Genomic DNA, 27739 nt, shown 5'->3' with positions numbered 1-27739 from the left:
GCTTGACAAGTAAGTCTAAGAATGTAGGCTAAAAAACACTAAGAATACAAAAGCTATAAAAAGGTGTATAAAAGGGGTATAAAAGAAAAGGCAAGAAATCATCATGGCATCATTTGTCCCGATTAAATATCCAGAAAGTGCCCAGTGAGGGATGTCTAGATGCTGGGACACTGTTGAACTGTGTTCTACCTGCCACTCCTCTCCCTTCCCAGGTCAGCACCATGCCCTGCTGTGCCTGATGCCCAGGGAGGGGGCAAAAGGATGGATTGCTCAGTGGGGTCATATGCAGTGATGCAGCCCCTGAGCAGTACTTAAACCTCTGGGGTTTAAATACATGTTGTAGCCTCACCCACGGCTGGAAGGAGGGCAGAGGAGACAGGGCATCACCCAGAGAAAGCAGGTGATGAGTAATGTCCCATGCTGTCAGAGTTTCTTGAAATTCTTTCAGCAGTTTCAGAACTTGAGCTATGTTTAAATTTAAAAAAAAGTCTTATAGTCGAGGCATTGAGAGTTAATAGTCAAATATTTAATAAGCAAGGAAGGGATAGGACTAAATGGGTTTGGCTGCTGGTGGAGTCCCTAAGTAAGAGCAAACTGGCTCAGTGAGCTCCCTCTTTCTGTAGGAGACAGGTGGGCAGCTCCTTCTTTGGCATCCTTGCTGCTGCTCCAGCATGGCCAGTGTCACCCAGAGTGTGAAGTGGCTCCAGTGTCCTTGGCCTGAGGAAAGCCAAACTGAGAGATGAGTTGGATCCTTCCCCCTATTCTCCGAGTGCGGTTGATTGCAGCATCTGGTTGTAAGTGTGAGAATAATTCCTTGTGGGCTTTAGTACTGGTAGGAAAAAGGTTGTGTTTTGTGAGGTTTCCATACGTGACACCTGCACTTCAACAGCTGAAGTGCCCTGAGGCAGCTCGTGTCTCATTACTTGAGGGCTTTTTTTAACCCTTTCCACAAGGATGGCTCCTGTGGCTGATGCATGATGGCAATGTTTGGAACTTAGGGCTGTCTTCAGGTGGGAATGAACAAGTTAAGACTGAACTTATGTCCTGCTACCCTCCTTCCCTCCCAAATACCTCATTCAGGATGGATCAGTTTTTGGAGGTGTCCCCCCTCATTTCCTGTTGAAGGACTGTGCAGAGATAGCTCAACTACCACCATGCTCTTGTGTGAAAAGTGTTATCTTAGGTTCCTCAAGGAGCCAAAGTTCCCACTGAGCAACTATTCAGTATGTATAAACAGGTCAAAATCTCAGGGGTTTGGGCCACTTCGGGGAAAAGAAAACCTGCTCACATTTAGGGACAAAATACTTTAACAATTGCAATGGATCTGCCAAAGAAAATACATTCAAGCTACTAAGGAAGAAATCAGAAACTTTCTTGCTGAGATCAGAGCAGCAAAGCCTGGAAACATGAAGCAATTTGTCTCTTGTACGAGCCATATCCAGAATCAGCAGCAATAAGACTAAGTTTAAGCAAACAGTGACTTTTTCTCAGTTTTTTTTTTCTGTTTTCATAATTTTTGATAGGAAAATGGATTTTACACATAATCCTGATGCTGTTAGTTTCTTCCAGCTGCTTCCTATTTGTGAAAGCGTGTGTGTCATATTTATCTTGTAGTCTTTAAATAACCACAATTTTATTAGTAACTCCTTATAACCTCTCTAAACATAGCACTATTTTGGGAGGAACATGACAATTTTGCGTAAGAAAACATGAAGTGTTATATAAAATGTGAAAGGAAGGGAAGGCAATGATGATAAGTGGAGCTGAGCAGAATGTTTCTGGATAGTTTTGTGAAGGAGAATGTCCCTTTGCAAAATCAATATTTGCAATGGGCAAATTTCAGTGCTGAGAAGTATTTTTAATTTCCTTTTGGAAAAATTAAATTGATTTCCTAGCCTTACCAGAAAGGCACTTCTCAATTCTCTTTCTGGCAGGAAGCAATGTGGATAAAAGTCTTCTAAGCAAGCATGTAAAAATACTAAAACACCCTCACCCTAAGTGCTCCTAAAATTGAATTGGATTATTACAGATTTTTTATTTGTGTTTTACTCCATGTCCTAGCGCGGAATGAATATTTTTAAAACATTACACATTTTTGTGGGAAAGGACTTCCATGTTCTTGTGCTAAAATAAACAAATAAAGATGCACACTAATTTCCTACTTTCTATAATACTATCTCTGTGTGGTAACAGGGTTGGATTACACACTGGTCTGTCTAAGCATTTAATCATCTGTACAACTTTCAATATACAAATGAACTCGAAAATCTTTCTGTGCTTAGAGCATCACAAAATCATGGCTAATTTTGGCCCCCGTCAAATGCTTTTCTGGTTCAGGCAAAAATAACCAACTTCACGTGTGGAAACAGTGGTTTGATTTTTGCCTCCCCCTAATATTTCTAGGCATGGTAATGGGGACACTGATACTATTTATGCAACAGAAGTATTATTGTCCAATTTGAGACTTCTCAGATTTGTTTTTTCCTTTGATTTCTGAACAGACCTCCAGAAAAATACATTGACAATGCTGAAGGTATTGCTGCGATTCATGACTTCTTCTTCATTTTTTTAAGTAAAAAAGTGCTTAATTCACTTAAGCCCCTTCAAAATTAATTGGCACATTTAGCAGTTTCCAGTAATAAATATTATTCCATCTGTTCCATTGTTTCCTGCTGAAAAGTTGTTTTGATTTTAATTTGTTTCTGATGGTTTCCCCCAGCCTCTGTTTGGGGAAATCATTCCCTTTTAATTCATTTTGCTCAGAGACCAAGTGCGCTGGCAGCGTTTCCCTGCCCTGGGGCTGCAGCTGCCGGTGCCGCACCCGCAGGGCTGGCGGGAAGTGCTTCCGCAGAAAAATGGGCCTTGGTGCGGTAAGGTGATGGGATCTGATCAAGTGGTGAAGGGTCTGGGGCACAAGCCCTGCAGGAAGTGGCTGAGGGAGATGGGGTTGTTTAGTCTTGAGTAAAGGAAGGCTCATGGGAGACCCGACTGCACTCCAGAACTGCCGGAAAGGAGGTCGTGGCCAGGCGGGAACTGGTCTCTTCTCCCAGGCAACCAGCGACAGGACAAGGGAAAATGGCCTCAAGTTGCACCAGGGGAGGTTCAGGTTGGATATCAGCAAAAATTTTTTCACTGAAAGAGTGTTTAAACACTGGAAGAGGCTGCCCAGGGAAGTGGTGAAATCAAAATCCCTGAAAGTGTTAAAAAAATGAGTAAATGTGGCACTTTGCAGTATGGTTTAGTGAGCATGGGGGTATTCAGTCAAAGGTTGGATTTAATGACCTTGGAGGTCTTTTCCAACCTTAATGATTCTATGATTCTTTGAGTTTCTGTAGGCAACAGCAGAGCTGAGGGTTGTCATCAAAAACTGGTGATTTTGGAGCAGAACAGTTACATTTGCACATGGTAATTTTCTGAACTTGTATGTGGCTCTTCTCACCCTCCATGCATTCCTACTCCTCCTGGGTTGGAGTATGGCCAACATCTACTACCCTGCTTGTGAAATATTCACAACTTTTCTTTAAATGACAGCCACAAGGTATTGCTGAGTGTTTTCGTTGTTAAAATATGGCACAGGTGAAAGCGGGATGTGCTGTCCCTCACTGGTGGCTTGCAGGGTTTCTGATGGCGTGGAGGCTTGCTCATAAATCCAGTAATTGGTGGGCACATTTCTTGTGTTGAGGATCACCACAGATCTCTTCCCAGAGAAAAACAAATCACTGGTTGGACACGGCTTTTAGTTCTAACAGCTGGGGTTTGATTACCTGAAGCTATTCTTGAGCTGTATTTTCTCATTCATACAAGAGTGTAGCAATAACAAAAGGACTGTTGTAAGCATCTTCCTCCATGTGAACGTGTCTGCTGCAACTTGAGTTATATATTGATTACTGTGTTCTGTTTGATTTTATTTTACTACTTTGGATCCCAGGGCTTTTCTCAGTTTGCCTCTGGAGAACTTAGAGCTGAAGTAAAACACGTACTTTGTATGGATGGTTTCCTCCTTCCGTGTTACATTTAATTGTTTTCCCATGCACACACCATGCTGTGGAGTTTATTTCTCTCAAGACTTCTTGTGAATTGTGGATTGCTGAGAATGTGCTTGGGGATGCTGCAGGCCCAGGAAAGTCCCCTCCCTTTGCTGATGAGAGCATGGGGGGTCCAAGTACCAACGCAGGCAAACATTTGCTCCCTGAACCAAGAAGAATCAGATCTTCTTTCCACCCACCCTGAGCTCACCAGTCTGAGCAGATCTCACTGATGATTTATTTTAAGTCAGTTCCTGCTGGTGGTGACAGGTGACTTTGGGTGATCTGTGTGCTTAATATAACAAGCAGAATCCATAGAGAATGTTATTTTTCATGAGTTATAGATTGGTTAGTGACTCCTATGTCGTGTGGTGCACAACTGGTATATAGATTTGAGCTAAACCACACGCAAATGTATTGTCAGCAATCCATTTCTAAGAATTTGCTCATATTAACTTTTCCCTTTACAAAGTGCCATACAGCTTAAGGTATCAACATAGCAAAAAATTTGAAGCATCTATTGAGGCTTTTTTGTTTGGTTGTTTTTTTTTTTTTTTTTTTTTTTTCCCCTGGGATCCTTAGAAGAAATTAAAAGATAGTTTATGGGAAAGTGAATTGTGAATTACAGACTCCTACTCACCTGGATGACTGTTCAGGCAAAGCTGCGTGGCTGTCAGGGCTGTGCAGATGATGCCCTTGTGCATCTCCATTGCAGGACCAGCTGCACTGTCCCTGCTGGCTGCTCTTCATCCTCCTGTGGTCCAGGGGTGAGCCTTGGACACTGTGTTACAGAGATGCAGTGTTAGTCTTTCCCAGTGAACATCTGGTCCCACTTGCTATTCCTATCCTCCATCCAAATTTTGCAAATGTCCTTAAGTATGTTGGAGAGCTCGTGGCTGTGCAGGAGGACAAGCACCTTGATGAATAACACCATGCGCAGTGGAGCAGCGGAAATGGCCAGTGGATGAGGCGAGGTTCAGCAGGGAAGACAGAAGCAATCCGGATGAGAACTCGGAGGAGTTGGATGCCTGCAGATGGGCCGGCCCCTGCTGAACACCAGGATAGCCCACTGCCCATGGACGAGCCGGGAAAGGTTTCTAGGACAACTGATGGGCTTTGGGAACAGGGAAAGAATGGAGCCAAATCTTAAAGTCAGATGAGGAGAAAATGAGTAACATCTGCTGAGACGTGTGAAAGAGCCGTTTGTGCTCATTGCAACCCGAAGCCTTTCTCCAGCAGCCACAGCGGCATGGGCCAGCTCGCTGTCCCCCACACAGGCTGGCTGGCTCAGGGGTCGTTAGGGATGATTTATGTGCTCATTACAGCCACAGCTCTGGACACTGCCCTGTGCCTCACTGGTGTGTCCCCCAAAGCCTCAAACACCCGCACGGGGGCATCAATTCACCCCTGTGTATTCATAGAGAAAAGCCTCTGTCCTGTCCCAAGGCTGCAGAGGGGTGAGGTCCTGGGGATGCTGCTGCTGTACAATTATTAGTTATACTAATGGCTCATAAATAACAGATTACTGCCAGTCTTTCACTTCCTGACACCATGGGTTCCACAGAGCTGCACGTCCTCTGCATCTCCCTGCTCCCTCTCCTGCTGATGTAAGGGTAAATTTCCCTTGACTCTGATGGGGCAAATAACTCTCCCTGCTTCTCTAGCTGGTCCCTCTGCTATTTTAACAGATCAGCTTTTTGTCTCTATTTTCTGCAATGCAGAATGTGGTTGGAAATGCTCGAGCTGGAGGTAGCGAACAGTCCAGAAGGATTGCACCTGTGGTTGCTAATCAGCGGCCGCTTCAGCAAGCTGAAATTAGGAAAGCACACAAAAGAGCGAGCAATTTTGAAAATGAGGATGAGCATCCCGAAATTTTTAAGAACAATTATGTTTTCACAGCTGTGCTGGTTGCCCCAAATGCATAGAAATCAAGTCAAAAACCGAACTCCTTTAACTCAAAGAAAATTAACCTTCATAGTTAAACTCAATGAGAAGTAAACTTACTTTCCCTTCAAATGAATACTATAGCCTTGAAAAAACCTAGCAGCAAGTTATGCTGTAATTATATTCTTTGAATTAAAGTTTGTCAGTCCAAGCAAAATAAATAGAAACACAGGCAGGGCAATAGATATATTGGAGTAAAATTTGGCCTTGGTATGTTGTTTTCATGCTGAAGCTATGCCAAAGGTTAATCTACATGTAATTGTGTCTATTACCAGATTCTACTATAAAATAAAGGAGACAACCTGAGAGCTGGTTGATTATAATTCTTTCATTAACATATTGTTACACCATGGAAGGACTTGGCCAGATCACATTTGTCAGGAATCAGGCCAAGAGTTACTGAATTACCCAGCAACTGTACACTTCACTTTGAAGGCACACACTGAATGTTTCCCTGTGGCTCCCACTCTGCCACTGCCACTAAGATCTGTGGGGAGGGGAATGCAAGAGCCTTCCCCTTTTTGTCTGTGAGGAGCATTTGGGGCGGTCAAGTGGGTGCTGGTGGGCCACAGCCATGTGGGACAAGGATAAAGCTTTGAGTTTGCTCTGAGGGATTACAGGGGGTGGTCCCCAGGAGTTAGGCTGAGCAGTGGCATCCAGTGGATGCAGTCCCTCTGCCCAAGGTTTGGCTTAGGCTGGGAGCCGAGTTTAATTTGAGCTCTTTCCTTACTCTAAGACCATCCTTTGACTAGCAATATTGAGGATTAGTATGTATTTCTGATAGAAAAACTCCCTACAGTTATGCAAGGAGAGAGAGGGAGCTGGTTCTTACATGGGTGGGAATTAATCCTATGGGTTTAACTTCCAAGCATGCTATGAGGGGCTCCCTTTCCTTCCAGGCCCTGCTGCCTCTGACAGAAAGGAGGCAGTCTGTGGCTTGCTCCTATCCTGCCCAGTGCCTCCTTGGGTGCCTTTCTCTTGGATACCCTCTGAAGAAAGGTTTTTTGGTTGTCTTTAAGAAATATCAGCTTCTTTTTCTCTTTTCTACCTTTGTATGTGTTCCTGCTCTTCCTTTCCTTCCTACATGCTGCTTTTGGATGCTCAAAGGTTTTTTCTGCGCAAGTCTTCCAAATCCCACACTCACAGCAGGATTAGGAAGGGTAACTGACTGGTGATGCTTCAGATTTGTGGTATTATTCTGGCTTGAGGGTCTCAAGAGCTGTTCAAAGCATGACCTAATCCCATGCCAGTCAGTATACAACACTGTTTTGGGGGTGTCTCAAAATAAAGCTTGCCTTAAGTTCATGCAGTTTAAAAAGATGCTGGGGAACAGGGCGAATGGAGCTCTGCAATCTACATGTGTCAAAATGCAACAGAAGTAGAGAAAGAAATAGTTTTACCCACATTCCTAAAGTTATTAAGCAGCAGAAGTGAAAAAAATCCTCTCCCATGTTTGATACAGTTTTCCCTAAGTGACTATTATTTCTTTCTTTGCATCCAAAATAGGAAAATTATCAGATTATGAAATCCGAAGGAAATAGAGAAAGTAAGTAGGTAGGACAGGATACTAAGGAAAGGTTAAATCCTTTAGCAAACCTTTTCTCCTACATATAATGTGAAATATTCCAGATTTGATCATCTGCAGCTTATTTTATGTTCTTTACAGTTCATTGTTTTCTCCATTGGAAAAAAGTTTTAGCCAGTCCCTATGTGAGATCAGATGTTCATCAGTGTTCTCCCCTCTCTTTCCAAGCACTGAGTTCATTTGGCTGTTTCCTGGGAACTGTGTTCAGGGGGAGACCCATCCATTAAAAAGCACTGTGTTGTCATGAATGAAGGGTTAAAAAATATTCCCTTCTCCATTAATTTTGTCGGTATTGAAGTCTAATTTCTTGATTCACCTCATTCTCCAGGGCATTGTCCAGGTCACCCTGGCTGTGACTGTAAGCACATCCCTGTCCCCACAGGACAGGCTGCTTCAACCCCTTGCTTTAGCATGCACCCACGTCCTTTGCTTGGGGAGGTAAAACTGGGATCTGCCAAAGCATCTTGCTGCACAAAAGATGAAAAATGTTGATGGTTCAAGGAACAACTGTCCATCTGTGGGTTGATCACTAATCCTTAGTCTCCCTCAGTTGGTTGACGGATGGCAGGCTGATCATATCTGCTGCCCAATCTCTTCTCCTTGAGGATCCTGGAAAAAAATCCCAACACAAATTTACAAAGTTCTCTATCTCACCAACAGACTGAGAAAAGGGAGAGAACCAACAAAGCCCACAGACATGAGGAATAATTTATTCTTGACTCTGTGTCATTGGGGTGGTGCCCATTCCTGCCATCCCACTGACTGATCTCCAGCTCCGTTACAAATCTGGAATCAGAAGCTGGGTCCTCAGGCTTTTTCCTCCTGCCCTGCAGCAAAGGAAGGGAGGCAGCTACACCCAAAATGCCCTGGCCTGAGGGAAAACTTGTGGCACAAACCAGAAGCAACAGGATCCCGAGGAGCTGTGTTTGCCCCAGAAGTTGGCTCCAGCAGCCAGGCTGTGCAATGCACATGGAAAATATGCAAGCTGGGAAGTGTCTGCTGGCTCTGGCTCCTTTTCTGTTCTGGACCATTATTTTCTGCACCATCACCTCATGAAAATATCAGAAAGGGTATGGTCCAGCCAATGAAGATCTTTTGGTCTGCTCTGAAGAACTGTGATGTGAATGTAGTGTAAACCAAAGAATGAGACTGGGTGAAGCTGGAGCTGTGCAGTCAGATTTTGACTTAATAGATGTGCTGGGAGCCTTTAGTGCATTTACTTGGCCACTGCTGGGAGTGGACCATGAGAGCTTGTTTTTGCTGCTAGCAAAGATGTGGAGTCCTTGAGTTCACTTCAGGAGAATCAAACTGTCTGACTGGAACTAAACCCAGGATTTGTCACTTCGAGAACAGATTTTCAGCTAACAAATGCTATATATGCACTTAAAAAAAAAACCCTTAATTTTGAGTGCTTTGCTGTGCAGTAAACAATGTTTTTGTGCCTGTTTTCCTATATAAATATTTATAACAAAGTTGGTGGCTACTGGTTGAATGTGAATGTTTGCTGTTCCCATGTCCATTTTTGGACATGATCTACATGTGGTTCTAATACACAGTAACTTTCTACTGCTGGAAGGCTTTGGATTAAGATCAGCTCCAGGAATTGCTTCTAGAAGAGAGTTGGACAGACTTTTATGTGCAGAAGGTTGTTAATTAGAGGCTGTTTTGATGAAGATGCTTGTGAATAGAATCATAGAATGGCTTGGGTTGGAAAGGACCTAAAAGATCACCTAGTTCCAACCCCCTGACAGGTTGCACATGGGGACATGACTGTAATGATTTCAGATGGACTTGTGACTGTTCCCTTAGTGGGTGTAGCAGGGATAGATATGAATACACCAAATTTTCTGTAGATTTTGAAAAGGTTTGTGTCTTTTTGTGTTTGGTCTCCCCGTCTCTCTCCCTGCCCTGCCTGCCAAAGCTTTGTGCATCAGTGTTTTTCCTTTATGCAAACTGGATGAGCAGAAGTTATATTTGAAATGAATCAGCAGTAGCCAGCAATGTGTGTGGGCTACGTGGCAAAATGCTGGATGCCAGATGAGGTGACATAGACTCCCCACTCTCCTCAAGCAACAAGGAGACGGGAAGACGCCATCATCCTTCAGGAATAAGAGCAAACTCTCTCCATAAAACCAGTTTACTTGAAATGCAAACAATTATAATTTGACAAACCATGTTCTGCCAGGAAATGAAACAAAGAATTTTCCTGGATTTGCTAGTGAGAAAATGAGTAGAATTTATTTTAATGTCTACCAGATTTCCAAAATTCTGGAAGAAGAGTGGAGCCTGTTGTGCAGAGGTTGGTGAGGGGCTTGGGGAGATTATGGCATCTTGCTGCCCAACTGGTGACACTGTGAATAAATTTTGGTGCCACCAGTCCAGCCTGGCCCGTCCCTCTGCCACTGTGTGCAGGGTAGGAGATAAAGTGGACAGCAGCTTAAGCCAGGCTTGAGTACTGGCAGCAAACACAATGTTCAACTCTTTTTTTTTCCCTTCATTAAGTGGGAAAGTTACAGTCCTGACTTTCTCACAGCATTAACCCTCCCTGGGCATTTTGCTAAGTTTGGCAATGTTGGAGAATTTGTGTTTTAAGATTGTGCAGCCTTGCTTGAGGCATTTGAAGTCCCAGGAGCCTGGCAAAGCTGTCTGGTTATGTCCTCAGCATTCAACTTCTGAGAAAGCCTGGAGAAAGGCAGAAGTCTGCAATATATGGAAGTGCAGTATTTGCATCACTATCCAAAAGAGGGTGAAAAGGGGCCACAACTCAAGGTAAAACATGGCCTTAATCTCACTGCTGTCACAGACAAAATCCCTCATTACGTTCAAAGAAAACCAATTCATCTCTAGTGCCTTTGTTCCTCCTTCCCCACACCTACACTCAGTTGCTTTTTACAATTGCAGCTTTAGGACACTAACATGTGTGATATTCTCCTCATATGGCACCTCCTCAGTCCTCCTTTCAGCCTGTGACAGACATAATCCTGCCACCAGCAGATTGCAACAGGTAATAAATTACACTGTGTATAGAAGTGGTTCTTGCAGTTTCCATAACTTGTTCTGATTGTCCACAGCCTGTCCACTACACTGGCATGCACAGAAAATACCTGTTGTGTTTTAAAAGGAGTGTCTGGAGACAAGAAATGAGCAGTGTGGAGATGGGAATTAATTCATCATGTGTAAACTGGTCTTTTTTGCTTTCTTTGTTTTGCTATTTGTTAATGGACCAAAAAAGTACCCTTGACAGCAGATGGAAAATGAGTCCCAGTACTACCAGGGGCTCCAGTGAAGATCATGGCCCATTGCATAGGAAGGATGTGTTCACTTCCAGAAGATCTTATAGTCTAATTTAAGCCAGAAAACAGAAGGAAGGTAGATGAGGAGGAAGAGCGTGGGGGAAGAAGAGATAATGCCTCCAGGAAAGTCATTAAGTAACACATGCCTTCCTGACTTTATGTCTTTTAAAAGTATGTTTTCTCTCTCCTGTTGGGCTTTGAACCTTTCCAAGTTTATTTAAGCTATTGCAAAACTTGCTGACTTAGGAGCAAATAAGCCTTAGGGATCAAAGCAGCTGGTACTGTCGGAGGTATTGAGGGTGAAATAACACATTAGCAGAAGGAGAGCTGAGAATAAAAAGAGAAAGAAAATCCATCTTGATTATTTTGTTCTCTTTTGCTTTTAGCATCCATCCTAGCTTGATCCTTTCATTTGAACAGGTATTAATTTTTCTTTGTGCTTATTCCAACAGTATAAATATTTAATGGTCCTAGATTACAGAGTGGAAACATGAGATTAGTTCCACCTTAAAGATTTGTGCAGGGTCTCTTCCTCAACATTTGGATGACTCCCCACATTGCAGGGAGGAACATCTCCCCATCTCTGCAGGAGGAGCATCTCAAGCTCTATTTTGAGTTCATTTTCTTTTTCTGGTCTTGTTTGAGGCTCAGAAGTCATAAACACCTCGCCCACTCCCAGTCGTTCCGTTGCTATTTTATGGTGACATGTTGTGACAGAGCAATAGCTCTGGGCTATCAGGGGGACTGGGGCATGCAGGCTCATGAGCCTGAATGCTCTTTCCTACTATTTCCTACCTGCAGCAAGCAGGCACTGGGCTTGGGAGCTGTGCAGAGCTTTAGGCACAGAAAAATCCATGCAAATGTGGTAAATGTGGGTTATGTATGCAATATGGAAGGATCAGTGCAGATATGGTGAAGTTACTTGCACTAGTTTTTGTTATGCAAGTAGACAGATATTTCCTTTCTCAATTGCTTTCACTCCTAAATAAGACAAGAGAGCAATACAGAGTAAGGGGCCTTGGCCACTCATTTTCAGAGTGCTAAAGTGAAAAGTAATGGAGATTGCAGTACTTAGGTCTCTGAAAATCAGGCCATGCCTTTAAAAGCCCATATATCAATTTAGGTGCTTAATTTCAAGCCCACAAAGTGGGGAAAAAAATAAAAGAAGGAACTTAATGATGATGATGTAAAATGGCATAACAGTTGGTAAAATTAGAGATTGAAGGCAAAGCCTGTGAGATATCAGATACAGTCTCTCCTTTGGGGCCAATGCAGGTTTACCAAAGCAATCAGCAACTCTGTGGGAGAGGCCAACTCCAAGATCCACTCTAGGTATATCAGTGGATCAGAGGAATAACGAAAACCAGCCAAAATTTGGACAGCCAGACAGCCTCGACCACTGCTCATGGACACAGAAGCACAACTGAGTCACATCTCACAACAACAGAGCTCCATCTGACATGAAGCTGACAGCACTTTAGTGGATTAATTAATTAAATACATCAAAATATAGAACAACAAAAAGCACTTCAGAAAAATGCAAAGCAAGAGATGATCTAAAGAAGAGACTTGCATCAACACCTAAGATCAACCCATGGAAACTGCAGGTTTTTCAGGACTTTAGAACTCATGTAATTAGATGGTTTTGCTGAGCACGACAGCTCAAGTGATGTCAGAGCCCATCAGGATCCCCAGCTTGTCTTTTAAATCCATTTCTGCCCTGGGAATGAGTGCTACAAAAGGAGCTTAAAATATTCATTACCAAAAATCCTAATTCCAGCCCCAAAATGTTCATGGTGATTTTCTCTGTTGGTTTCACTGGGGTTTGAGAAGTTGCCAGCTGTATTATGTGATAAGTCACAGCCAGTCACTATTGACAGAGGAGTCACAAATGAAAGTGTAAGGGCTGTCCCATTTTCCTTATCCCTTCAGCCAAAAAAAGCTTCAAAACTTACGTGCTCTGCTCTAAAATCCTTTTAACCAAATAACATTTAAATCTGTGTCTCACAAGTGTGATTTCACAGCATTAATATGACACTGCCATTAGCATGCGGAAGTGTATGTGACATTCTGGTGCACGTATTTATAGCAAAAATGGGACAGATTCACAGCTTGTGCAAACCACCAAGTCCCTTTTTATGGGTCTCCTCTGATTTATGAAACCTGAGATGTTGAGGCAAACTCAGTAGCTTGTTCTTCAGCCACGTTTTAAAACTACGATATCAAATTACATTCTCTAGAGAGACAGAGTGAAGATAATAGCAACTTTTCCTTTTAGCTGAAAGATCTAAAACATTACTGAAAAATTGTTTCCAGGCATTTCAAATGATTAGGCTTTTTTTTTTTTTTCCCTTTGCAAAAGGAAAGAAAAAGAAATATTTATTTATTTTACTTAAATCCTTAAAACTATTTCTTCTAGGAAATGCTGAAAAAAATACATAGGTGATTTTGGAAATACTCATACTTCTTTTTAGAAATACTGCCAAGTGAACATTAATATGTTACTTGAATATATTAATCTATTTTTGAGAACCATTTCAGAAAAGTCTGAGAAAAAACCTCCCCACTGCTAATGAGAAGCTATTTACTGGCTGTTTCCGATCACTTTGGGTTGAATTCTGTGTATGTTTGTTGTTTGGATTTACTCGGTGTTTTAATTAATTCATCTCACCTCAAATAGGCCTAAAGTGCAGTTTTCAGCTAAGTAATTTCATTCTGTCTCAACAGACAGGGCATTCATTACTTTTGTAATTAGAGAAAGAAGTGTGTGGGGACTAAATATGCCTTCACCTCTTTTGGATGCTTAAAAATACCTTCTTTTAAGAGGTGTTGGCAAAGCTCAGAGCTGTGAGGGATGTGACTGAGAAAGTCCCTGCATCCCTGGGATCCCAACTGTGCAGGAGCAATGCTGCTGCCCCACACGTGGCATCACCCAGGATGCAGCCTCAGCATGTGGGAATTGCAATTGGCTTTCTAAAAATCCAGGCATTCAGGGCAGCATTAAGAAACCCTTTGAGGGCAAGATATGGATCATTTTTAGTCACATCAGTATGTTCTGCAAATATGTATTTGCCTTAGTCTATAAATAAAGGCAGTAGGAGCCAGTGATCCATGAGCTTCTCTTCTCTATTTTCCTGGTAGCAAAACAAAGCATAAATATTAGAAATTGAGGAGTCTTGCCCTAATAAAGAAGTGAGGGCTTCAGTGGATGGATGCCGCGTTTGTCCCTGCCGGGTCCCTCGTGGAGCGCTCAGGCGGCGCTCTCCTGGCACCTACGCGTGCACACAACCTCACCTGCGCAGGTGGTCACGAACAGCCGCTCACAGCCACAGGCTGGGCACGAACCGGAGACACAGAGGCGGGAGGCGCTCTCTGCATGCAATTCAAACACCCCGAAGGCAACAGAGGCAAGAAAGAACAACAACGGAAAGCCCGAGCCACTTTTATCCCGAAAACTCCCAAAGGCGGGCAGAGCATCCAAAACCAATGGTCTGAGGGCTCGGGGGCAGAGGCGAGGTTGAATGGCATAACAGGGGCCAATGGGAAAAGGGATGGGAGGGGGAGAGGGCCAGTGACCAGCAGGATCTAGACAAATGGAGAACCTTCTAGCACAGTGTTGTAAGGAGAGACCACTTTTAAGGCAACTTGGGGGGTGTAAAGTGGACTTAGCCACCGCAACATCCTAACTGTCATAAGATGGGTTTAATAACTGTGAAAGTAAATGAAGAAGTTGGTTGTCTTTTGATTTTGAGCCATCAGGCTAAGGAAGTCTAGATTTCCACTGTACAACCAAAGGGTTTGAGAACACAGGATCTAGTCTAATCTCATTACTCCAGATTGAGAAATTAAAAACAACTGTAACTGATTGCAATTGGACCAGGATCCAGTGAAGCAATGAAGCTTCCTACAAGTAAGGAGCATCTTCTGGGATTGCTTAAAGTGCTCATCGTTGGACTCCCTTCCATCTTGCGTACAGGGGCAGATGCGAGAAGCAAACTGATGCCAGTATTCATTTCTGTAATTTAAGATAAAAACATTACAGGCACTTGCCATGGCTTTAGTGGCAGGTCAAAACACCACGTCCCCACCAGGATGATCCATCTAGGAGGTATCAGCAGAGGGGGGATGGAACAAAGAGAGCTTGAAGCTCTGCATTTGTACTCAAAACCTTTCTAGACAGATGTGGTAGAAATTTCACTTTTAACCAATCCCAACCTGAGCCACTCTCTGTCCTGTGAGAGGAGAGGAGCCTGCCTGACTCTTGGCTTCCTTCTTCCCTGGAGCATGGCCTAGGCTTGACTAGAGGATCTATTGGCAGTTTCTATCCTGGTCATTTACTCCTTTTTGCAGAGTCTGACTCCACAGTACAGATGCTAAGGCACAGCTGTTTACCAGGTTTTACTGGTCAGTCGTGTGAATTGTCCCCTGGTAGGTTGCCTTTTTTTTATGTCTAACATCTTCTGGCAAAATCTGTGAAATTTTTTTTGTTTTGTTTTTTAAATTCTCATAATTAGTCACAGTGCCTGAGAAAAGACATGGAATGCTCCAGCAGAAAGATGTATGTGTCTGCTGTGGATTCCTCCCTGTCACCTTCGCAGCGAGGAGGCGTCTCGGCAGCTGTGCTACAAACATGGGCTTCTCTGCTGTATGGTCCCACTGGTCTGTCCCACATCCCCACTTGGACCTGCCCCCAGCCTGCTTCCTCCCCTGGGATCATCCTGCTCCTGCAAAGAGGTACTGGAGCTCAGCATCCTGTGCTGCCCATGCTGAAGCCCGAGAGCACTGTCAGAACAGGAGAGGTGGGAGTGGGAGCTTCTCCAGGCTTTTGAGACCATTTGGGAATCATCATTTTCCAGGAAATATGTTTCAAATGTGGTCCTTCCGCCAATGCACCTCCTCTGACAGCCAGGCTGCCGGCTCCCTGAAGCCGTGGGGAGATCCTGGTGCCTTGTAGACGGGACAAGGAGCTGTGTTGTGGGTTATGGACTAAGCCAACTAACCCTGGTCATTTTGGAGACATCACAGTCCTGGCAGGGGTTCTTGTGTTGGTCTCCAAGTTTCATAGATCCCTTTGATATGAGCAGGCTGCAGTGCCCTCCCTTCCCTCAGCTTTCCTTGTCTACTTTTGGGATGTATCTCCTAGAAATGGAGCTGCAGGAACAGCACTGCCTTCTCCCCTGCACCCAGCACTGCAGGGACACCTTCCACTAAACCATATTGCCCCAATCCACATCCAGCCTGGCCTTGGACAGTTTCAGGGATGAGGCAGCCACAGCTTCTCTGAGTAACCTGGGCCAGAGCCTCTCCACCCTCAAAGGGAAGAATTTCCTCCTAACATCTAATCTAAATCTCCCCTCTTTTAGTTTAAAACTGTTCCCCCTTGTCCTATCACTATTTGCCTGTGTAAATAAAGCTCATTCATGCAAAGAATTTTTCTTTCTCCTACAGTTTAGTTACAGAAAATCAGATTTACATCAGCTTGGCAGAGAGTAGAAATTTGGCTGCTGTTCTCCATAACATATATGCAAAATATAATATATGCCTGAGATTTCTATGTAGGCTGATACCGTTTTATGTAAGGCTCTGACAGTAGCCACACCAAAAAAGAGAAAGGTTTTGAAAGGCTTTTTTTTGGTGTCCTCTTTTCTTGCACCCCTTAAGTGAAAATGAGCAGATAAAATCAACCAGATGATGTTTGCATAGTCTTCCTGAAGCCGGGAGTGGGTCTGGGCAGTGAAGATTATCTCCAGATCCCAAGTGCTCTAATGGCTTGCAGGGATGCTGGCCATGGAAGCTGCTTCTGTGGATGTACTCAGAGCGGCTGACTTCAAAGCAGGGCTGGGAATTGGTTCCTATTCCATAAAAATTAATTTCTCCCTCCACAGTGGGGCTCTGTGCAAGTGCAGAAGGGTTCACGACACAGTGAGGCTTCACTAAAATGGATGAAAGGAGACTATGAACAAATTTCAGGATTCTACTGGGGCATGTCTTCACAATTCCTCATTTCCTATCATTTTAACAGGTTCCCAAACATTTACTCATCTTTACAGAGTGTTAATCTCCTGTTGCCAGCTTTTCAACTGTTTGAAACTGCAATGTATTTGCAAACTGCCTCTCTTAAGCAATGACAGCCTTGAGCAAAAAGTGATTTAAAAATAATTTCTTGATTAAAAAAATGTTGTGTCAGACAGATGGTAACAGGTAGTAAGTGGAGCACTAAGTCTTTGGTAAACCAAAGTCTGATTTACCAGTAACAAATAAAATAGTTCCAGCAACCCAATGAAATCCTATAACATTGTTGGGGTTGACCAGGGCACCAAGATAAGGGTTAAGGTATTAGACTATTTTTTAAAGAGAAAATGGGATTGTCCTTTCTGTTCCATGAGACAGGTGAGGATGGGATTTAAGAGAGTTACTTCACTTAAATGAAAGGAAACAAGAGGTCCTGGCTGTTACACCAGGCTTCTCATATCTGCCTCTGCTTCTCTTGGTTGCTTTTGCTCCCCACAGCTGTCATTTGTGAGGCTGAGGTAAATTTGAGCAGCCTTATGCTGCCTAGATATGGCACTACAGATGCACGCATTGTAGTCATAGGGGTCAAACCCATCTAGGGCTGTCCAAGACATTTATCCTACATCTTATAACTTCTCTGTAGAACAGCTGGAAGTTTCTGTCCCTGCCCAGCTCAGCATGCTTTAACCATGCTGGGTCCCCAGTGACAGCAGAGCCAGCTCCCCCTCTACAGCAGCTCCTCTGTGTGTCCTTCCTTCTGACTGAGTCGTCCTGGGTGGTGCTCGGCCCCTCTGTGTGTCCCCATGGCTACAGATGAGCCTCTTTGTTCAGTCTTGGGTAATTTTCCACTTTCCAGACCTTCCTCCATGCAATAAATTAAGTCAGTGTGGCTTCCCAGCTCAGCCCCTTGTTGGCGTAGGGACTGTGTTACTGCATCCTGCTCCCAGCCCCTACCCAGAGCTGAGCGTCTTCTCCAACGTGGGGGATCTGCATGCCCACACCAGGAACGTGACACATTTCCCTGTGCTAAAAACACAACCAGAAATCATGAATTGTATGTCACCCCAGTCCACTGATTTTCACACCCGTTTGTCTTTTCTTTTTAAGAGAGGAACATCAGACATCCCAAATGTGGCACCTCCAAACTGCCAAGAAATCATAAAGTCACTCTCTGTTACGTGCAGTGCCTTATAGCAAAGAAATTGCTAATAATATCAACCATTTAGCTCTTACTCCTTTGTTTGTCACTCTATTTTAGTTCTAATCTCCAGTCTAAAATCCCTGCCTACTCCAGCCTGGCTGGAAATTTCGGGAACTGCAGAAATCACCAAGTTGTTTGTCCCACTGAATACAGGGCATGTTCCTGGGAAGAGCAAAACAGGGAAACACTATGGACCCACAAAGGAAGAAAAATCCTGGGAGAAATTATGTCAGTGAGTAAATCTTCTGGTATCCATTAAAAGGTAATAATTCCAACCAAAGGAAGGGGGATTTTCCCAATGTGAAATGAAATAAACATCCAGAAATGATTTGTGTGTGTGTTCAAATTTAAATTTAGAATTTTATTAAGTACATTGTTCAAAGGCCCTTTTCTTCCCAGGGTAGTTTGGCTATGATCTTCTCTTGAGAAAGAGAATCCCTGCACAGAACACAGCCTCACTTTGCTCAGCCCTCACCATGCAAAAGCCACCATACTGGGATAGTAGGCAGCAGACCTTTCCCTTTTTTAGTTACTGCTGTGGTCCTGGTAGATGCACAGCATCCCAGAGTTGAATTGGAGGATTTCTGTGCTAGGTTTGTGCTGAAAATAGATCTGGATAGTCATGGGACAGGTAAGAGGTGAGGGAGATCCCTGCCTGATGCCCTGCCATGGAGCTGGGGGATTTCCAGGTTGGAGAGTGCTCAGTATCCAACTTTCAGACCAGTTTTCCATTGGAAATGATGCTCCAGCTCTCCCAGCTTTGTCATTTTGAGGCTAGTTTAAGTCATCAGAATGTGTGTAAGTCCCCAGACTGCATCACACCATCACAAGCTGACACCAGCCTGACTTGACCTGGCTCTGGGGTGCTCAGGCTGTTGCTGTTCTTTGATTAGGTTTTTCCCTGACTAAACTATATTGTTGCAAATGAAGTGCCCAAGGGCTTTTCATTTAAGTTGAAATCCAAAAACTTCTGTGACCTATTCCTCTTAGAAGGCTGGATTTCAGACAAAGCTGTCTGTATGGCAGCACTTAGGTTGGATACAGGTTTTTGAAATTGCTGCAGCATTTTTTGTGCAATTACATTCAAGAAACTATTACAAAGCAGCTATTTATGAAAGACAAGCTGGCTCATGGTTGAGACTTTTTATTTCACTCACTTCTTGACTAAAAAAGGGACTTTTGTGCATCTTCAAATACTTCCCTGAGTAGAGAGAAGCTCACACTGAAACGTGTATGCCATGCTCTGAGGTAGTAAGGGTGATTAAATAAAAAAAAAGGTATTGATTGTTAAAATGTTTGTGTTTGCTGAGCACAAGGAACTCTCTGTGCTCTTATTAAAGTCACAAAAGTAACTATTAATTTTATCCTGCCCCCGCTCCAAGAGTAAAAATCAACTCAAGTCTGTGTCATTAACTCAGTGTGGCATCTGAGTGACTGCTGGGATCTCAAGTGCATTTTTCCTATCCTACAAGAATCTCTGAGTTTTAATATTCACATACGTTCAGCTGCCCAATTTTCCCGTCTGTGGTCCCATATTACAGTGTGCCCACTGGAGACCTCCTCCACGGAACAACACAGTATTTTAACTGTGCATGACCCTTCATCTTACCATTTATCTCCATTAATAATGCAGTTTGTTTCTTTAGTTTTTCCATTGATTTCCTGTGGTGGCCTGGAAGAGTCTAAGTTGCCTTTGCCTATAAACCCATTTGGCACATGGGCACGCATCGAGTTCACTCGTGTGGAATTCCCCTGGAAATTCCAACCGGGAGGACTGGCAGTGTAACCGTGGTCCCAGGCCTCTGCAGACAACCATCTTGTGCTGTCTGAAATGCAACATAACCTCAGAAATAAAAATTTGGCCCCAGTGATCAGGATCCAGATGGATAAATTCAAGCTGGGAGCCCAGTTTTGACTCATGTCTGATTTAAATGCAAAGTATGGTAAATCATTTTAAGCTGTTCCTGCGTGCGTTCAGGCTCACCCATGTGAGCAGTCTCATTGAAGTCAATTATGAATGATGGCATTTCTTTCTTCTTTATTCACTGCTGATTTCTGGTACAGGGTGTAAATGACTCTTTTATTGCCTTTGACACCAAAATCCCATAGCCACTACAGGGACATCACACTAATTGATAAATGCTGCTTGATTGGGGTGGCTTTTAATTTTATAATCCTGTTAAGAATGATAGATATGTCAAATATTTGTGCCTGCTGGAGAGAACATATTATTTTGCTCTAAGGTTTCCAGTTTAATTTTTTTTGAGCAATTGGGCAGAACCACTGCTGTAAGATGAACAGATGCTCTTCAGCTGTACTTTTCCATAAATGATTTGGTTCTGTGGTTTTTTTGTTCCCCTACCAGGCATATCAAGTTCAAAAGAAAATGTTGCCTCTCACTAATGAGAAGATTAATCTCATTCACATATGCAGCAGACTTTGTCAACTCTGTTGAAAGTTTGATGACCTTTAAGAGACAAAGTTTTAGTGTGCCCAAAATAAATAATTCATCTTTCACAGATTTGCCCTGTGTATCTGCTTAAATCCAAAGCATGCTGATTAAAGCTTCTGAGTGCAATTATCTTCCTACTTCATTGAGATAAAAATCTCTATTTTCTTACTGCACTTCAAAGCACAATTGCTCATTTAAGGATATCACCAATCCGATGTACATGGGGTCCATTTTTGCTCTGACTTACGCTCTCCACAGCCTTCTTCAAAATTTGACAAAAAAGCCTGAATTTCCTTTTCCAGCACTGAAAGCTGAAATGTGTAAGTAATCCTTCTGTAAAATCTTTGAAATGTTGTCTTCACACACAACCAGAAAATTCATTTCTGTTCCCATGTACAGGGAGAAAAATGTCATGTAGGCAAGTGGCAAGATGTGATTTACTTTGATTACTGCAATTACTGTCACTGCTGGACTCCTTCCACCTCTGAAGGCTGAAGGCAGCAAATTGCCAAGAGAACCCATTGCCCTCGTCTCTCCCCTGTGCAATGCCCACTTGGCTGATTTCTTGCCCCACCTGTTGCCCTTTTGGCTTTCAGCTGGATTTTTGCACATCATGATGCGTGTAAATAACAGCAGCTTGGAGTGCAGCCAAAAGGGCTGCTCATGGGGACTTGCTCAGGGGCAGACCACAGAATCACAGAAACATAGAATTGGGAGGGACCCACAAGGATCACTGAAGTCCAACTCCTGACCCTGCACAGGACACCCCAAGAACCCACCAGGTGTCTGGTCCCTGCCCCAAAAAACGCGCAGCCACTGCGGCTTCCCTCCAGCCATGGGCGTCAGGGGGCAGGTTTGAAGCCTCCTGCAGTGCCCACATGCAGATAAATAAGCTGATTATAAAATAGCCAAGCAGATGGTCTCTTTTGTTGTTACCTGTGAGAATAAGCACAGTCCTCCTATATCCCTGGAAGGAAGGAAACAGCTCCGTGGACATCACGCAGCTCTCAGTTTATTTAGGACACTCTCTGAAAGAAATGCTGAATGAATATTGCAGCCATTTCAATGAATCCTTCCTGGCCCCACATGAAATTAGACCAAACTGGCACCATGTCACCTTGTTAATAGAGAGAACAAATACTCCCTCTGGCAAAAATCCTGCTTCAGCCTTGAAAAAATGTTGGGATTTTTTTCATGCAGGAATTGAAATTGGTCTTACATGCTCTCTGGATTGAATGCTGCTTGTCATAGATGAAACAATGAAAATGAAATGGGAAATAACAAGGGATTGCTGGGTTTTTAAAGGTGATTTACAGAAGAAAGGAAATCCTAGAGATTAGGAAATTGTTTAAATACCAGTGACAGTCAAATATGGAAACGTTCCAAAGTCAGAGATTAGGGAAAAAAAAAAGGAAAATATAGGAATTGCAAAGAAAAAAGCCACAAGGAGGGGAAAGTATATTCAAAAAGAAAAGAGTATCCATGGAAAGAAAAACAAAAAGCCTCTTAAAACCAGAAACAAGGCACCTTGCTTTCTGGCAGTTACCAGCAACAAGGAAGACTCCACCTGCCAACCCAAATTTTTACATCAGTAAATCAGCACGCAGGTAAAATAACAGGATGTTGGAAATGAAACAATTGACCCTAATTAGCAGATCAGATACCACTCCCACACACTCACTGCTCGAAGCACTGAGCCAGAGCTCAGGTTTGATCCCACTCGGTGGGGATAACCCTCTTCCCATCCACATGTGCACATTTCCTTCGTCTGGAGGTTGCAAGGTGGGTTTGGCTCCGTGGTGAGGGAGGGGGACGCAGCTGCCCATGAGCCAGCATGATCCTCTGGGACCCTCCACCCCAGGTGCCAGCTGAGGAACCAGTGAAACAGGGAAAGTTGGGTGAGAAAAAGGATCTTGAGATGCTGAAGCCAATCTCTTCTTGGCAATGAAAAGGAAGTTTTAAGTACTGGAGAAGGAATAATCAAATCTGTTGAAAAAAGGAAGAGCAGCTTGGTTGTATGAAGATCATCCCATTAGCATGTCACATATGCTCATACTCCAAAATACTCAACAGCTCAACCCAGAGTGCGTATGAAACAGAAAAACAACGGCACATTAATGGAATTATGGGATGGGGAATATAAATCATAAAATAAATCACCTGAATTGAAAGCTGAATTTTGAGCCTCTGGACCAACATAAGGCCTGTGATGTATGTGGAGAGTCAGTCTCATGTCTTTTGTTCAATTTAATGGGAGTGTTATAGCTGGAATCCCTCACATTGCACTGCATGTGCTACTGCCCTTGGTAGAAACTATTGATGGCCAGTGATTTTGATTTTATCTTACGCTTTTGTGACTTAATACTCTCATGAGCACTTCTGACCTGTGGTGTTTGCTTGACAAAGAGGACTGAGCTGTGGGTAATACTAACACGGAGAAACTGCCCAGAGTTATGGCCATGTTAGGATTTCAGAAGAAGGGTAGGAGACCATTTAGTTTTGCAATATTTGAGTATCTGAATTGTTTGCCAGCATTGAATTCATTTGTGAAAATCAAGAAAAGATTAAATAATTACCTAATCACAGTTACATACTAATGTTGATGCAAATTTGATGAAGGCGCCCAGTGAGAATCATAACTGAAAATCTCTGGTTAAGTTGTCCTTCAAATAAGTGTGTAAAAAATTATGTAGATCTCACAGTTGTGTTTAAGGGAATGGTATTTTTGGACATTTCCTCTGCCAGCCCATATTGGGTTGAACCTGTCAGACGGCCAAGCTTTTTTGCTTTTAGTGATCAGTACTGGTCCTGCTCCAGTGAACTCATGAACAATGAACATCAAAACTTGATGTTTTAATTGACTGGTCAGAAAGAAGCCTGGGCAAGGTATCAAGGGCCCTCCATCTCTTTGATCAGTGATCAGAGTCACCTCAATGTATCTCACCCATCCATACCACCAAAGCCATGGCAGAGACCATATGAAAATTACAGCCCTGTTAATACATATTAAATAGTACTTCTTTAACAGATGGGAAACCATAAACAGTTTCCTAAGATGCATAAACAAATTAAAGAGAACTTCCAGCTTTGACATCTTAATAGGCTGTGATGAGTAATTTGGCATCATGACAACATCTCTGTCAAGATAAGGAGTGTTGGGATGAAATTGCTCTTTGAAAGAGTTATTTAGTAGCTTTCCTATCTGAGCACAGATTATCTGGTTTATGGAGGACAGCAGAAGGTCTTGCTAGGGAAGTTTATCTGACTTGGCTCTCGGGGCTTTATCCTGTCACCAAGATCATTACCATGATACTTTTCATGTGAATCAGCTCTGTTCCTCTATTTTTCTTAGAAAAACAGGGTCTGACTCATATTTCACAGATGAGATTGGTACAACAGGGGAAGGGCTTAGTTGATTGTTGAAAGAAAAAACTATTAGCCTCTTTTGTTATGGTTAGGTTATTTTCTGTAATGACAATTTACCAAAGTTAATGTTACTACCTGGAAAATAAAAAAAGTTGTAGTTGCCTACTATTCACCAATAATTTATTAAAACCAGTGGCAAGAATAAATCCTTGAAAATAAGGCTTCACATATGTACATGTTTCAGTTGCAGACTGCAACTGAAATAAGCAGTGATTCATGGCAAATGAAGTTGGAATTAATTAGAGAATCCCTGGCCTGTAACATCCACCCTGTTTTCTCTAGACATTCGATTTGGGAAGATAATGGTTATTGGCACACACAGTGGTGCAATAGACCCATAAGCAGGTTTTTCCACTTTCTCCAGAGATGAACACCGTATTGCAACAGTGCAGGGCACTGTAATATGGAGAAGCCCCAGGAACGTGGATGGGATGTTTGTCATAATGCAATTTCCATCCTGCCCTCTCTTGGTTATTAATTGCAATTTTCAGTGCAAAGAGAGATATATCTACACCAAGGCTTGGCACAGCTTGGCTGCTCACATCTTGTATCTCAGCAAATTGAAAATGCTCCAAGGCCCAGCCAGCTCAGTGGGGCTGTAGCTGAAGGGAGTAGAAAGGGGAATCCTAACCATATAGATGTCCGTGTGTGGAGGTGGTGCTTGGGGACATGGGTCAGTGGTGGACTTGGCAGTGCTGGGGGGAACAGTTGGACTTGATGATCTTTGAGGTCTTTTCCAACCATAGTTAAGCACAGAAAGGTCAATGGCCTTAATCATGTGTGATCAGAGCTCAGAGCCTGCCCATACCCTGCTCCTCCAGGTAACATTAAGCAGATAAACTCCCTTCTGGGAAAGGGAAAGCAGCAAAGCTGAAATAGTTGTGCAGCTCAGCTTTTAGGTGTCATTTCCCTGTGCATCCCTCATAATCCCTGAAGTTGCTGTCTTGGTAATAATCTAGCAATTAAAAGAAAATATTGGTATTTAATTACACTTGTCAATCAACCGGGAATGGGTTTTCCTTATCAAGAGGAGCTGGATTTGATTTTGCCACTTAGAAATGAATGTTAAAGACTCTTGTAGAATAAAACTTTAATTAGGAAAGGAGATTTGGATTAACATGTAAAGCAGAGAGAGAATGAAAGGTCCTCAAAAATCATCTGAGTATGATTCACAGGAAGAGATGAACCTAAATATGGGAACAGATTTTTTTTTTTTTAAAGAAAAGAGCAGCTATATGGTGGTAAAGCTCTTGGGTAGAAGAGGCACAGGAGGGATTTTGATGAGGCGAGGATGTCTCTATTCATTCTACTTCCCTGCTCTTAATATTTAGTTATTTCAGATATTCAAAATCTGGTCAGAAAGTACACACATACACTGTGGGGCATTAGAAAATCCTCAGGATTTGAATGCCTGACTCTCATAGATTTAGATATCAGAGGAGACAATGTCTCTTCTGAGAGATTTGAAAAAGGTACATTTTTTTGTCACTTTCTGGTGGTGTTGGTGACATGGGGGGTGCTGCCCACCTGCACCTCATTCCTAAGTCCACAGAGCCCTGGTCCTGCCCTGGCATATCCATACCGGGATCTGCTCCAGGTGCCAGTGACTGTACCCTGATAAATCCCAATGTGCTAAACTCAGTACTCAGCTCTATGTTTTTTTCAGACTCGTTCCCAAAAAATACTGAATTTCATGGCATTGACTCCTGATCCTTGGATGGCTTCTTCATCCCTTCTCAGGTGTGTCTCCAAAGGTTGATGCCTCAGGGATTCAGTAAATCACTTGCTCTTTTATTTTCTTTTGGGTACTTTTATTTTATTTTGGGTTTCATGGGAAACTGGAAAAAGTTGAAAATACACTCAGAGAAATCAGAATTCATGGAGGTCTGTTCTGCTCTGCACATTGATTCAGAACAAGGCTGGATGCAGGGAGGTGTTGCCTGGAGGATAGCAGTGCTGCTTACTGTGTAGACTGGAAAACAGCTCTGCTGTCACTCCAAGATTCTTCCAACTGGGGGATGTTGAAATCCATGTTCTGAATTCTTGGGTATTACTACAGTGTGCCCCAAAATAGTTTTCCATGGAACAAACTGGCAAATATCACAAGGCAAGATGAAATCTCATAAGAATGTGCTGAATGGCTAATGTCAATGGAAATGTACTTCATACATTGCCAGAGAGATTTTCAGGCAGAAACAAAAACCAACCCCAACCTCCCAAACAAATGATTTCCTGTCCACTTACAGTTCTTTAGTGCTCCCCTCTGAAAAAATTGCAGGAATCAGACCCAAAAGATATAATTAATCTCATATTAGCAATCTGGGAGGATGTTGCTGGAGCAGGGATGGGGTATGTGTTCCACCAGCACACTGACCAGTGTGAAACTGGGCTGGAAGGTTTCTGCCATGTTAAGGATTTGCTTTTAAACTTTCTTCTTGAGGTATTCTTCTGCTCAGTCATTAGTTTCTCCATTGAGTACATTACCCCCCTCAAAATCATGTTTTTTTCTAATCTGTCTGCCTGGACATGTTTCTGGATATTTGTATTCTATCACCTATTCTATTTGTATTCTGTCATGATCAGTATAGAATTTGCCTGTCAAAAAACTACAGGAAATATTCAGCTTTATAGCTGAGAAAAAATGTTTGTCACTTGTGTGATCTAACCTGAAAGAAAGAATTTTTCCCTTCAGAAATTTTGCTTTAAAGTCTGTCAAAATATTTTAATGGTGTTAGTGGAGACCTTATCCCAGGGCTGCCTCAGCCTTCACAGTAGGAGAAACAGGCTGCTCCTTACATACCTCCGGACTGAGAGCTCTGGTTTGAGGAATGGAGGCTTTGGTTTCTTCTCATTTTAGTTCTGGTGCTCAGAATTCACCTCTCTGCTGGGAGCTGTTCAATGCACCAAGATGCAGGAGGGCTCTGGGGTTGGCTATTTGAAGGTTCATGCAATTCTCTGTGGTTCATCAGCCAACAAAACGGGGATGGGAAGAAGCTCTCCCCAGCCCCAGGGAACAGCAGCTCCTCTCTGTTCTCAGCTGGAAAAGCAACACCCACCACTCCCTCCATGGCCACTTGTATGTTCAGCTTACAGAATCACAGGGTCATAAAGGTTGGAAAAGCCCTCTGAGATCATCGAGTCCAGCCATTAACCCAGCACTGCCAGGGCCACCACTAAACCATGTCCCCAAGTGTCACATTTACAAATATTTTGAACACTTCCATGGACAGTGATTCCACCACTTCCCTGATCAGCACGTTCTGATGCTTGACCACTCTTTCCACAAAGAAATTTTCCCTAATATCCAATCTAACTGTCCCCTGGTGCAATTTGAGTCCATTTTATCTTGTCCTATCTCTCATTACATGGGAGAAGAGCCCAATTCCCACCTGGCTGCACCCTCCTATCAGGGAGTTGTGGAGAGCAGGAAGGTCCCCTTTGAGCCTCTTTTTCTCCAGGCTGAGCCCCCTCAGTTCCCTCAGCTGCTCCTCATCAGACTTGTGCTCCAGACCCTTTCCCAGCTCCATTGCCCTTCTCCGGACACACTCCCATTCCTGTTGCTAGATGTTGCTTCTTCATATGCAAGGCTTGGAATTTAATCCCACAACCTGGACAAGACAGACATTAATCTGCAGGCACTTACAGACTTTCCTTCTTGCCTCACTTTTTTTTTCCTTTGATGGTTGTTTTAGATGCATCTGTATTTGCTTTAGGACTCAGACCAGAGCTATGTACTCTACAGCAGACACTGGGGCTTATCCTGAGGTCTTCCATGTGTTGTTTTCATTAGAATCCTGGTTG

General features: G+C 43.1%; 1 long non-coding RNA gene across 2 annotated transcripts; it reads right to left on the bottom strand.

Annotated features, from left to right (window-relative positions):
• Nucleotides 1-504: 504 nt before the first annotated feature.
• LOC116451617 lies at nt 505-27739 on the bottom strand. 2 transcript variants are annotated; one of them, XR_004243255.1, is made up of 3 exons: nt 27582-27739; nt 4666-8163; nt 505-829 (listed from the first exon to the last, which is right to left on the bottom strand). It is a non-coding gene; the product is annotated as an uncharacterized LOC116451617 (long non-coding RNA). The 2 variants fall into 2 exon arrangements; XR_004243254.1 differs by lacking the exon at nt 27582-27739 and adding an exon at nt 14142-14223.

This window comes from Corvus moneduloides, chromosome 15 (assembly GCF_009650955.1).
Source record: "Corvus moneduloides isolate bCorMon1 chromosome 15, bCorMon1.pri, whole genome shotgun sequence".
Lineage (NCBI taxonomy): Eukaryota > Metazoa > Chordata > Aves > Passeriformes > Corvidae > Corvus > Corvus moneduloides.
This window is presented reverse-complemented; position numbering and strand designations above follow the sequence as displayed.